This window comes from Petaurus breviceps, unplaced genomic scaffold (genome assembly GCF_028583685.1).
Source record: "Petaurus breviceps papuanus isolate PSGF00001 unplaced genomic scaffold, PetGlider_PUasm1.0 90750, whole genome shotgun sequence".
Lineage (NCBI taxonomy): Eukaryota > Metazoa > Chordata > Mammalia > Diprotodontia > Petauridae > Petaurus > Petaurus breviceps.
In genome coordinates this window covers 7,422,752-7,436,329 of record NW_027187335.1, presented here as the reverse complement: position 1 = coordinate 7,436,329, position 13,578 = coordinate 7,422,752, and the positions used below count along the sequence as shown (strand labels likewise).

At 40.3% G+C, this 13,578-nt stretch overlaps 1 long non-coding RNA gene and 1 pseudogene across 1 annotated transcript in view; one reads left to right on the top strand and one right to left on the bottom strand.

Annotated features, from left to right (window-relative positions):
- The window catches only part of LOC138145780 (uncharacterized), a 575,984-nt gene that overhangs the window by 457,879 nt on the left and 104,527 nt on the right, over positions 1-13,578 (bottom strand). The window lies entirely within an intron of this gene.
- On the top strand, positions 9,328-12,217 carry LOC138145804 (importin-13 pseudogene; annotated as a pseudogene).

Genomic DNA, 13,578 nt, shown 5'->3' with positions numbered 1-13,578 from the left:
TATATGTGGAAACTGAACCTGAATGAAATTAGGTGACTTGACCAGGATCACAGGGCTAACACAGGGTTAATCCCAGGCAGGATTTGAATGTGAGTAGGGCACAGCTGCAATAATGGCAGAACAAAGGAAATTGCAACTACTGAACTAGTCATGATAGGACAAAAGATTCAGGTTCTTGGGGACTGGAGAAGGAAAATTAGCCAAGGGAAATAGTGCTCCTGGAAAGGGAATTGAACCACACAGTGTTATAGACAAATATAGGACACTATAGTGAAGTATAAGACTGTCTATTGCCCTGGAGGAGTAATGCCTTTTTGTGTGACTTGAAAAAAAACCCTTTTTGCCATATGTTTGTTATTGCCCTGGCAACATGTTCCATATATGTATTGATTTTAATAATCTGGATCAAGTGATTTAACTAACTCCTTTTCAAACCCTAAAATTTGTTTTCACTTAGGCTGGTTTTTCTTGAATTATCTATTTCTGTCCATCCTTTTGTAGGAAAGAATAGCCCAATAATCAATATCAAATAGAAAAGTGGAGGTAGGACATTTTCAAAGGAAGGAAAACATTGAATAAGGCTCATGTCACAATCGAGAGAATGTTCAGATATAAATATAAGAAAAACTGCCTGTCATGATTGCATATAAAATTTGATGTCTCCAGCCAGAATCTTTTTACAAAGTTGAGATTTCTGGCTTCTGCCACTGCTGCTAAAAGGGAAGAATTGTGATGATGTAGCATTTCCTGCCATCTGTTCCCTCAAAGAGTTGAAATATCTTGCAAGAAAAAGTGCACATATATTAGTATCTATAATTATAATTATTATGAATGGAATGGACTCTAGTTTTTCTGAGAAATGTCTATACCCCCAGAGAGTAAATATTATGGCTCTTTGACTCTATTTCCCTTGAAAATTAATCACATAGGTTCAATATCTCCTTCAAATTGCACAGGCAGATTAACATGCAATTATCTATCCTTGTAAGTGAATTACTCTGATGGCAAACTTCAGATCCCCATTGATTTCCCATCTTCTCTAAATAATAGCCCTTCTGGCCAATCTCAAGGAAATAGCTGCCTTTCGACCTATATACCAATTTTAAAATTAGCTTATTTTGACAGAATTTTGGCATGAGCAAATTTTCTGGCTTTCACAGGCTCTTTTTCTGTGCCCTATCTTCCCTTTCCCCATCAGGCCATTCAAAGATTTAATATTTTTCCCCTTTTCTCCTGATGAAAAAGAATTAAGAACCTACTATGAGACATGCATTGCATCATGTGCAAGGGACAGAGAAGTACACCAGCATTCCTGCCATCGAAAAGCTACTAGCATAAGTATGTATACTTATAAAGTAGGCAGTAATTGAAAGCAGGAACTCAGTTCCCTAAGACCTCTTTATAGCAGTAGTAATGATAAAGTTTGCACAATTGACTTACCCTTAATATAATATTTTTAGAGAGCTGGAGAGCATTTGATCCAAACAGGGGTCTAAAAAGCATTTTTGTCAAAACTGATTGGAATAAGTTTATGTCATCTGTGGAACTTCAGGTTTCCCTAGATCTGAATCTGGCTCTCTAACCATTATGTCCCACTGCTTCTCTTATAGAATATGTGATTGTGAATGTGTGTGTATGTGTGCATGTGTGTATAATCACAACTATATTCTATAAAACATATTTACATACTCTGGAGCTAATCACCTAACTCCCATTTATAGTTGCAGATTGGATTTCCAGAGTGTGGTTGCTTTGTAACCACTTAGAGTTCTAAAGGTATTTTTAATAAATAAATTGCTAAGTACCAATGTGATGGGATTGAAGTACACTGCAAGAAATGACTCCATAAAGACAAGTAATTGAAGATCTCTTTATGGAAATGTTATTGATAAAGTTTACAAAATTCACCCTTAGTCAACACAAGTCTTTTGTTTTTGTTTTACAGATTTGAAAAACATGTGACCCAATGGTGATCTAAACGTTTTTTCTGTTAAAATTGATTGGAATAAGAAATATCCCTTATAAAATCTACTATATATGGAACAGATAGAAATGGAATCAGCTAGATTCAGAAATTCAGATATTATATGAAAAGCAATATAGTAGAAAATACACTTGAAAAGAAATAAAGAAAAATGAGATTTAGCCATTATTGCTAATATGTAACTGAGGCAGCATAGTGAAGGAGAAAATGGATTGCAGAGAATATGATTGGAATCCCAGTTTATTGACAGTGCAACCTTGAAGTAATCACTACTTCTCTAGGCTTTCATGTCCTTACCTGCAAAATGAAGAGTTCAGATTAGGTGATCTCTCAGGCCCCTTGAATCTCTGATATTTTATGTGTGGCATTAAAACTCTGCATCTTCTCTTTGATCAAGGGAGAGAAGGGTGTTTTATGCCTCCAAGAGAACATCTCGAGACAGTGGTTTCTCAGAATTGCTGTGGTCGGAGGACTGTTTATGGCATTCACACCAAACCAATCATCCAGGGAGACAGCCACAGTAATAATTCAATCGTGATCATGTGAAAAGTCTTGGGTTTTGAGTTAATAACGTCCTCTTAGCAAGCCCCTTAAATCTTTTTAAAGAGATGTTCCTGTTGACATCACTACAAAGTTCAATTCATCATCTGTATGTATCTGTACAGCCCAGAATCTGTTGGTTGAATGAATGATTCAAGTTTACCAGTATTATTAGTCACCTTGTTCACCAGGACAGTTCACCATACTATTATACACCTGGAAACTGGTTGAGTCTTGTTCATGTAAGAACAATACAATTGTTGTTATCTAATTAATCCATTACCTAAAAGCATACTGTTAAAACGTTGTCTTTTTATTTCCTCTTGAATTATCCAGGTCGCTCACATAATATGAACTCACTGAAATTCACTTTTCCTTGCTTTTGGCCTCCAATAAAATCTAATATTTCAACAATTTGTTTGTACTTTACTTAAGAAAATATCTTACTTAACTAATTCTATTTAAGGTGGCTATAGGATTTATTTGGGGGGGGGGAGAGGAGTCTTAACTATCTGAATAATTAAGTCAGTACTTAGATGCACACTGTTTATTAATCTGCATTAATTTTCTAATCAGGAGGTTGGTTGAGATCTAGCATTGGTTTTCAAAAAGATGAAGAATATGTCATACAATCTAATTCTATTCTATTTAATTCAGTAAAAATGCAGTTAAATTAAATAAGCATGTGTTAAGCACTCTTCTTGTACAAAACTCTATGAGGAATGCAAGAATATAAAAAATCTCACATTTACTCATAATGTTCTCTTGGCCCTTTCTGAGCAGTCTCTTTTTTAGCTACAATGCCTGGATTCCTTCAAACAATCCTTGCTTGACTTGCATGAACTGAATGATCCTCATTCAATGTTTACATGATGAGCAAATATATATCTGACATGTTCCAATGAGAAGTATAAAGATTTAAGGTAAAGACTAGATAGGAGGTTTACTGACAAGCCAAAGAAAAATATAATGATGACCTTAAACAGAATGGCAGCAATAAGAGTGAGCACGAGGTAGGAAAGCCTGTGGAAAATAAGAAAAATAATAAAGACAAAAAAATTAAAAATAATAAAACAAAATTTAAAGAAGAAAATAAGGAAAATACATTTCCCATACATATATATGAGATAAAATGACTGAATGGATTTGGTAATTGAGGAATAAGAGAAGAGTGATAGTTGAGTCTGATGTCATTGCCTAAGTGAATATGAAAATAACATTCCTACTAAATGAGTAGGAAAATCAGGTTCATGCTTTGTGGAAGAAGGTTATGAATTTATACCTGTACAATATTAGATATTGTTGAATATAAGTACCCAGAGGTATAGTCAGTTGAAGCAGGCAGTAGGTAGCAAGAAGATAGATGAAAATGAACATCTGGAGTCTAAAAAAGATCAAGGTAGAAGCTGTATGTTTGGGAATCATATAGATGGATATGGTAATTGAAGGTCTGAGAGTACATAAGAGTGCAATGGAGAGAGCAAATTTATACAGAGACACTGAGAGGACAAGGCAAAGTGAGGCAGGATGAGGCATAAAAACAAACTTGAAATTACAGAATGTAAAGAAACACATTGTCTGCAATCTCAATGATACAAAAAAAGGTCATAAAAGATAGGAACTAAAAAAGAGCCCTTAGATTTGGTAAAGGAGTCCTTGGTGAACTTTTACTATCAGAGTAATTAAAGAAGGTAGATTGCAGGCAATAAGTGAGTAAGTGATGAAGTAAGTGGAAGATGCAATGAGTATAGACTTTGTCAGTAAGAGGGAAGTTAAAGATGGGATGATAGCTTGATTGGATGGCAGGATTAAAGAAATAATTTTCTTTCTTCTTCCCTCTTTCCTTCCTTCCTTCCTTCCTTCCTTCCTTCCTTCCTTCCTTCCTTCCTTCCTTCCTTCCTTCCTTCCTTCCTTCCTTCCTTCCTTCCTTCCTTCCTTCTTTCCTTCCTTCCTCCTTGGGAAAAAGAAAAGAGGAAAGTATCTGTGAGGAAGTTAGAGAACAATTTTGTAATTTGGAGGAGAGAAGCTGTGAGAGCTCATGTGTCAGATAAAGTAGGAGGCAATGTCATCTACAGAGAATGAGGACTTTGAAATGGGATATTGCAGGAAAAAAAGGAGTTTCCAGCTGCTTTTGAGAAGGCAATAGGGAACATATAAAATATAAATAAAGAGACTGCTGAACAGCAATGATAGCTCAGTCACCCTTTTATATATGAATGTTTATTGGATCTAATCTCCATAGTTTGATTGCTTTCTTTTTAATTTTTTTCTTATAATGTTATTTTTTCTCATTCTTTCCAAATATACCACTCTCTCCCTTACCCTTTTCAGGGAGCCATCTCTTCAAATAAGAGGGTGAAAAATGAAAAGAAAAATTATACAACATAATATAGCATTTAACATATAATAGTGTATACAATATGTCACATTCTTATATTCACACCACTGCAAGGAAAGGAGGAAAGTGATATTTTTTCAAGTCCTCTCTAGCATAAAGGTTGGTAATCATAACCATATTTCAGTCAATTTTTTATTATTCTTTATATTTTGTGTATATTGCTGTCTTGCTTCAACTTATTTCATTCTGTGTCAGTTCAAGTAAGTCTTCCTAGCACACACACACACACACACACACACACACACACACACACACACACACACACACACACATGCTCACAAGTCTATTGCTAGATCCAAGAAGTCTAAGGTACTCACCTTCTCCTCTCCCCTAAGGGGACCCTCTCAGCTACATATCTATTCAAAGGAATAGTGTTCAGTCTTAGGGCAGCCTTGCCTCCAGAAAAAGGCTATATTCTTTCTCCCATTCTCTAGCTATTTTCTATTTCACCTGAGTCAATGGGAAAATTACATAAGATTTAGGTTTGGGTAATGAGTAGGATCTCTCCAAAACAGAGGAGAAAATTTAACTTCATTCCCACCAAATGCCAGTTACACAAAATCCAGTACAGTAGTGAACAAACCCCCCTTAATGCAAGCTGATAAGAAACAAATCAGAGTGGTTATAGAAATCACAATATGGCAGACAGTATACCTCCACATATTGATATCATTATATCTCCTACTGAGTGCAAGATATTTCATCTTTAGAAATATGATGTCCTTGATCTTACCCAAGGAGTAATTCTCTGAAATTTTCTGTGTAAAAAAACACAAAATAGGGACATGCTCAAGATTTCTGATTCTCCACATGCCATCTTCTTCCCAACCTATATTTCTCCCGAGAGGGACCTCTCCCTGAAAAAAGTCTGAATCTGATATATCCTTTTTTATAGATAGAAGCCTTTAGAATTATTTCTTTTCTCTCATGTTCCCACAAATTCCACCTCTCATGGAGGCAAAGAATATTAAGTAATCATTCCCTCTACTCATGAGGAGAGTGTTATGTACTTACGCTTGAGACTGAGGTTGCATTCATTCATTCATTCATTTAGCTACTGATATATTATCTATCCATCCATCCTTATATTAGCTGTTTCTCTACTAATAAGAATAATAGCTAGCATTTACATTGTGCTTTATAGCTTGCAAAATACTTTACAAATGTTATCTCATTTTATTCTCACAATATCCTTGTAAAGTAGGTACTATTATCATCCTTATTTTATAGATGTGTAAATGAAAGTGGAAAGGGATTAAATTATTCACCTTGGACCACATGGCTATTAAGTAGCCAAAGTATAATATGGAACTAAATCTTCCTGATTCCATGTCCAAAATTCTATCCACTGCACTGTATAACTGTCTGTAGTAATAACAAATTAATTTTTAAGGTACAAGTATAAATTTCCTTCTACTTTGCTAAATTTTCAAGATAACTGCCCAAAATATCCATTTTGCATTAGACATGAAGAGATAGTCTTTTCACTGTTGCTATATTTACTTTATTCAGTAAACTATATGATAATAGAAAATATTTTTCCAGTTATGTGGTTGAAGTGTAGTCTATGAGATTCCTACTATTTTCCAATAATTTGACTCCAAATTATGCTCAACTCAGCAAAATTTTCCTTCCTGCCCAGATATCTGAAACAACAAGGCTTGGCAGGGCAGGCAGATGGTATATACATATTAGATATGATTTTCTAGGGCTCCCTATATAACACAACCTATCTGATGCAATGTAAATGCTTATGACTGGGTTTTATTCATAGACTATATTTTTCATCTGGTTCTATCAGCATTCTCTCTGAAAGGGCTCATTGGGTGCGTTTTTGGGTGACCTCTGAGAGATCACATTTTTTAATTGTTATTAAATGTTTATTTCATTTTCCCTTTACATTGGTTTACAAGCTGTTTCTCTCCCTCCCTTTCAACCTTGAACTGGAGAAGGCTGACATTTGACAGGGCTATGTATATGAAACTATACAATACATAGTTTCATATATCAGTTCTTTCCCTGGAGGTAGATAGCATCTTCTTTCATAGGTCCTGTGTAGTTGATTTGAATATTCATATAACTAAGAATTAATTTAAATTTACTCTTTGATCAATATTGCTGTTACTATAAATGACATTCTCCTGATTCTGCTCATTTTACTCATGAAGATACAGTCTTAGTTCTTGAAAGAATGCCATGATTAACATCTGACCAGTTTGGGAGTGGAAAACTTGCCCAGCTAAAACTGAATAATATATCCCACTTATTGCCTCCTCTCTCATAAGTGAGGCCAGAGGAAATGTTGGCTCTGAAACACTCCTGAAGTCTTCTCAGTTAATTTTCAAGATGAAAGATTGTAGATTTTTGCAAATAGCTCTGTAGTCTCTTAAGACATTAATGCCAAATCTTCTACCAACTTCTGACTGCCCCTGGTAAGCAATACATTATAAGTTTCTTTATAATACTGATATAAAGGCAAATTTTGTTTGTCTTGCTGATGCTGAAAAGCCTTTTAGTGCTTCCAATATCTACCACAAGACACATTATAATAGATAACTTAAATTACAAAGAATTTCGCAGGAAGGGAGGATATTCAAAAATCTTTGGCAGTGATGGGAGAATTGGATTAATCATCACATTGGACTGATTATTGTTTATATAATGGTGGTAAACAGAATTGTTACTGTGTCATTTTCTCACTAAGTTTTCCTTTCTAATCTCTGAGATCAACTGAGCTCCCTTGTTTGTGTTGGAACGCATAGTGGTTGGAGGGGAAGGGAGAGCAGTGTGATTCAGAAGTGGGACTAAGTAATTAGACATAACTTGTATTATAGAAATTCAGATAGGTTGTTTTATAGATCGACTAGCTTCTTAATATATTTAACAAATACTTATAGGAATGTTTTAAATAGACATTTAAATAGTTTTAAATTTTAAAATAGGGGGTGGAGCCAAGATGGCAGAACAGAAGCAGTAAATTTTCTAAGCTCCTCTTTGAATCCCATCATTAAACTTTAAAAAGTGAATCTTAATGGATTTTGGAGTGATAGAATCCACTGAGAGATGAAGCATGGCAGAATCCAGCACAGCAAAGTGCCCATGTGCAGAGTGGAGTATGGGGGCCTGCACCAGCAGGGACTAGAGAGCAGACCACAGCAGGGTGAGAAAGAGCCCCAGCCGGCAGATTCACCCACCCCAAGTGCGATGCCCAGCCTTCTCAACAGCATCACACCATGGGATCGGACAAGAGGATCTGTCAGAGGTGGGTAAGAGAAAGCACAGGGCCCACAGCAAAGACAGCAGCTTTTCTTGGTGCTATCAGCCCAAAGCCTGGAAGATTAAAAATCACCTACCTGATTTTCCAGAGGCCAAGATGGCTAAGTAAACTCTAGCTGCTCCAATTCCCCCTCCCTGATCTAGAAAACCCAAAGATAAAGGTCCCAGTCACAGTAAAATCCTGAAATAGCAGGAAATAGCCTCAGACTTAGGAGCCACTGAGAAAGGGTGTAACTGAGGCAGTAAGGAGACTGAAATGAAGGGCCAGAGGGGTCCCAAAAAGCCCCACCTCACCTGACCAGCAAGAATCTGCCTGAGCTGTAGCAGTGGCATAGAGGCAAAAATCTGAAGTGGCCAGACCACCCTCCCCCCACTCTGTGAGCCTCGGGGTAACTCATGGGAAACACTGAGAGTCCTGGCCTTGGCCTCAATCTATACACCCAGAGGCTGAAGCACACAAAACCAACAACCAGGCACCTAGCTCCCAGCCTGAGGAGATTGGGTCAGAGTCCTCTATACCACAGGAGCAGAAATACACTTTAAAGGACAAAAAATAGGCAATTACAAAAGGCCAGAAGCAACTTGCAAAGGCAAGACCTAAGACAATAGAATCCTATTATTCTGAAGAAGAAGAATCACTTTCAGGAGACACAATAGACTCTGAATCCACACCTGAGACCACAGAAGGAAATATGAACTGGTCTCAAGCTCAAAAACTATTCTTGGAGGAGTCCAAGAAAGATTTTAAAAGCCAAATTAAAGAAGTAGAAGATAAATTTAAATCTACCAAATTGGACAAAATTGGGGAAAAAAAAGTCTCACTGAAGAAAACAAATCCTTAAAAAGTAAAATTTGTAATCTAACTGGAGAAAATTCCTCCCTTAAAAAGGACTTTCAAAAAATAAGGGAAGAAAATAATTCACAAAAATAAAAATTAAAAACAGTCATATTAAACCTCAGGACCCTATGATGCACCAAGAATCATTCAAACAAAACATGAAGATTGAAATATTAGAAGAAAGTGTAAAATATCTCACTGGAAAAACAACTGACCTGGAGAAGAGATGCAGGAGAGATAACTTTTAAGAATTATTGTTCTGGCCCCGCCCCACCTGCTGGAGATGAAGGGATGGGCTCCGGCGTGCAACTGTCCCGCCGCTGGACTTCATCGTGGAGAACGTGGAGAAGGCCCTTCACCAGCTCTACTATGACCCCATCATTGAGAACAAGCACTTAGCCCAGAAGTGTCTGATGCAGGCCCAGGTCACCCCACAGGCCTGGCACTTCAGCTGTCAGCTGCCGCAGCCCGAAAAGGTGCCTGAAATCCAGTACTTTGGGGCCAGTGACCTGCATGTCAAGATTTCCTACTACTGGAGCGACATCCCCGCTGACCAGTATGATAATCTGAAGGCCCAGCTCCTGGCGCACATTGGACGCTTTTCCAGCAGCTCCAAGATTGTGCTGATGTAAAAAGCTGTGCATGGCGCTGGCCTCGCTGGCCCTCAGCATGATGCCTGAGGCCTGGCCCTGTGCCGTGGAGGACATGGTGCGCCTGTTTCAGGCAGAGGGCACCCCTGGTGACTGGCAGGGCCCCTGACTGGCACTGCTGGAGCTCTTGACTGTGCTGCCCGAGGAATTCCAGACCAGCCTGTTGCCCCAGTACTGCAGGAGCCAGGTGCATGCCCTACTGGCGCAAGAGTGCAGGGCCATCTTCCCCCTGCTGGAACAGCTGCTGCAGCAGCCCAGCCTGCCCAGTGCCATCAAGCAGAAGGCGCTCAAGTGCTTCTCCAGTTGGGTGCCCCTGGAGGTGCCCCTGCTGGACTGTGAGAGGCTGATCCAGGTGGCCTTCAGTGCCCTGTGGGACCCTGAGCTCTTCTACAGCAACATGGAGGCCATGGTCAATGACATCTCACAGCCGGATGCCCAGAGGTATGTGAACACTCTGCTCAAGCTGATCCCCCTGATGCTGGGGCTGCAGGAGCAGCTTCGGCAGGTGGTGCAGAATGGGGACATGGAGACGTCTCATGGGATTTGCCTATTTGCTGTGGCTTTGGGAGAGAATCATTCCAGGGCGCTGCTGGGCCAGGTGGAGCACTGGCAAAGCTTCTTGGCTTTGGTCAACATGATCATGTTCTTCACGGGCATCCCTGGCCACTACCCAGTCAATGAGACCACCAGCTCCTTGATCCTCACTTTCTGGTACACTCTGCAGGACGACATCTTGTCTTTGGAGGCAGAGAGGTAGGCTGTGTACCAGCAGCTGTACCGCCCTGTCTACTTCCACCTGGGGGACATGCTCCTACACAAAGCTCAGTTTCCCGCGGTTCAAGAGTACAGCTTCTGGTCTTCTGATGAGAAGCAACAGTTCCAAATCTACAGGGTGGACATTTCAGACATGCTCATGTACGTCTAGGAGATGCTGGGGGCGGAGCTGCTGAGTAACCTCTATGACAAGCTGAGCTGCCTGCTCACCAGCTCTGAGCAGCCTTGCTCTTGGCAACTGAGGTTCTTCCCTACGGCTTCCAGTCTATCGTGGAAAACATTGATGTCAATTACTCCGATGTGGTTCCAGGGCTCATTTGCTTCATCCCCCGCATAAGCATCAGCAATGTGCAGCTGGCAGACACCGTTATGTTCAGCTGTCAGAGTGGCTGGCAGACCACCCAGTCATGATTAACAATGTCCTGCCCCTGGTTCTTCACTCCCTGGGCAACCCTGAGCTCTCCATGTCCTCTGTCTCTACCCTAAAGAAGATCTGCTGGGAGTGCAAGTATGACCTCCCCCCCCCCCCCTATGCAGCCAACATTGTGGCTGTGTTTCCCAGGACATGCTGATGAAGCAGATTCACAAGACAAGCCAGTGTATGTGGCTGATGTAGGCCCTGGGCTTCCTGCTCTCAGCTTTGCAAGTAGAAGAGATTCTGAAAAACCTTCACTCCCTCATCACCCCCTACATCCAGCAGCTGGAGAAGCTGGCTGAGGAGATGCCCAATCCTTCTAACAAGCTGGCTATTGTCCACATCCTGGGGCTCCTCTTCAACCTCTTCACTACATTGGACATCAGTCACCATGAGGACCAGTGCGAGCATGAAGGCCCTGAGCTCAAGAAGGTGCCCATACCACAGGGACCCAACCCAGTGGTGGTTGTGCTACAGCAAGTTTTCCGGCTCATCCAGAAGTTGGTGAGCAAGTGGTTAAATGATGCCCAGGTGATATAGGTGGTGTGCGCCATCTTTGAGAAGTCCGTTAAGACCTTGCTCGATGACTTTGCACCCATGGTCCCCCAGCTGTGTGAGATGCTGGGACAATATACAGCACAATTCCCCAAGCCTCTGCCCTCAACCTCACTCGCCAGCTGGTACACATCTTTGCTCATGAACTTACCCACTTTCCCCCCATCAAGGCCCTCTTCCTATTTGTCACCTCCGTCACACTCACCCTCTTCCAGTAAGGGCCCAGGAATCATCCTTATATTGTTGATTCATTTATGCAACTTCTGGCACAGGCCCTGAAGAGGAAGACAGACTTGTTCCTGTCTGAAAGCTTGGATGTCAAGGCTGTGTTCCAGTGTGGTGTACTAGCACTCAAGTTCCCTGAGGCCCCAACTGTCAAGGCCTCCTGCAGCTTCTTTACAAAGTTGCTGCCCCAATGTGGGGAGATCCCACCTATCAGGCAGGTGGTCCAGAAGGATGGCAAAGTGCTGCTGCAGGCTGTGTTACAGGCCATCAACAGCCAGGCCTCCTGCAGCCTCATGGATTCCTTTGCGGATGTCCTCTTTGCCCTCAACAAGCACTGCTTTAGTTGCCTCAGCATGTGGATCAAGTAAGTGAGGCAGACGCCAGGCTTCCCCTCGCCCCGGCTCAGTGCTGAACAGAAGTACACCTTCAGCCAGCAGGTCCTCAGAGAGCGGGTGAACAAGTGTCGTGTGAAGGAGAAGGTGAAGGAGTTCACACTGCTGTGCCAGGGTCTCCATGGTACCAACTACACTGCTGACTACTGAGGGCTGGCTGAGGCTGAGTTTCTATAAAATAAACCCCAAACCTCCTCAAAAAAAAAAAAGAATTATTGTTCTACTGGAAAGTGATGATGAAAAAAGCAGCCTAGAAAAGAGATTGTCAAAGAAAACTGACCTGGAGTCCTAGAATTAGAAGGTAAAATAAATATCAAAAGAATTCACTTGACTCCTCCTGAAAGAGATCCCAAGTTAAAAACTCCAAGAAATATAGTAGCCAAATTCAAGAATTACAATGTTAAGAAGAAAATACTACAAGCAGCCAAAACGATACAACTCAAATATTGTGGAACTATAGCCAGGATTACAGAGGACCTAGAAGCTTCTACATTAAAATATGGGAGGGATTGGAATCTGATATTTTGTAAATCAAAAGAGCTAAGACTACAACCAAGGATTAACTATCCAGTAAAACTGAACAGTATCTTTCAGGCAAGGAGATGGTCATTTAATGAAATAAGGAACTTCCAGACTTTCCTGATGAAAAAGCCAGACGTCAATGGAAAATTTGATTTCCAATTACAAGACTCAAGAAAGACATAAAAGATAAACAAGGAAAACACAAATTCACACGTATACACATGCATACATGCACACATGCACACATGCACATAACTCAGAATGCAATAAGAACAAACTACATTCCTATGTGAGAAGATAACTGTCAATATTGAAATTTATATGATTATCATGACTTTTAAAAAGTGTATACAGAGATAGAGGGTGTGGGTATAAATGAAATAATCTGATGATTAAAAAAAGGGGGGGTTCAAAGGGACTGTAATGGGATAAAAGGAAAGGATGAGGCAGAAAAAGGTAAATAATGCCATACTAAGAGGCATAAAGAGACACTATAGTAGAGGAGAATGGAAGAGGGAGACGAATATCATTTGAACTATTCTTACTGGTTCTGGTTCAAAGAGGGATCAACATAAACAGTTAAGTTTAAGATTCTAACGTGAAAAGACACAAAAACTCATTAAATAGAGGGAAAGGAGTGAGGGAGGGGAAAACTCTATGAAATATAGTCTCACTGGCTTGGGGGCAAAGGGGGAATAACATACTCTGATAAGTATAAAAATATATTGTCTTCTATAGGCTGTAGAAGGGTAAGGGGGGATAAAAAGGGGAGGGGGATGAAAAGAGAGGGAAATAGTAGTAAAGGGAAAGGGTAGGTAAAAAAGGAGGGAGTGTAATGGAAATGTAATTTTGAAGATCTTCCCTGCCCCTAGGCTAAAGTGCACCTGGAGCCTGGTGTGGGAGGCTTGTTTTTCAGTAGATACTTCTTGATTGGCCAGTGAGTCAATAAGGTTGTTACATTCTCTGAGCCAGGAGAAGGCTATATAAGCCCTGATGTGTAGCTTTGTGT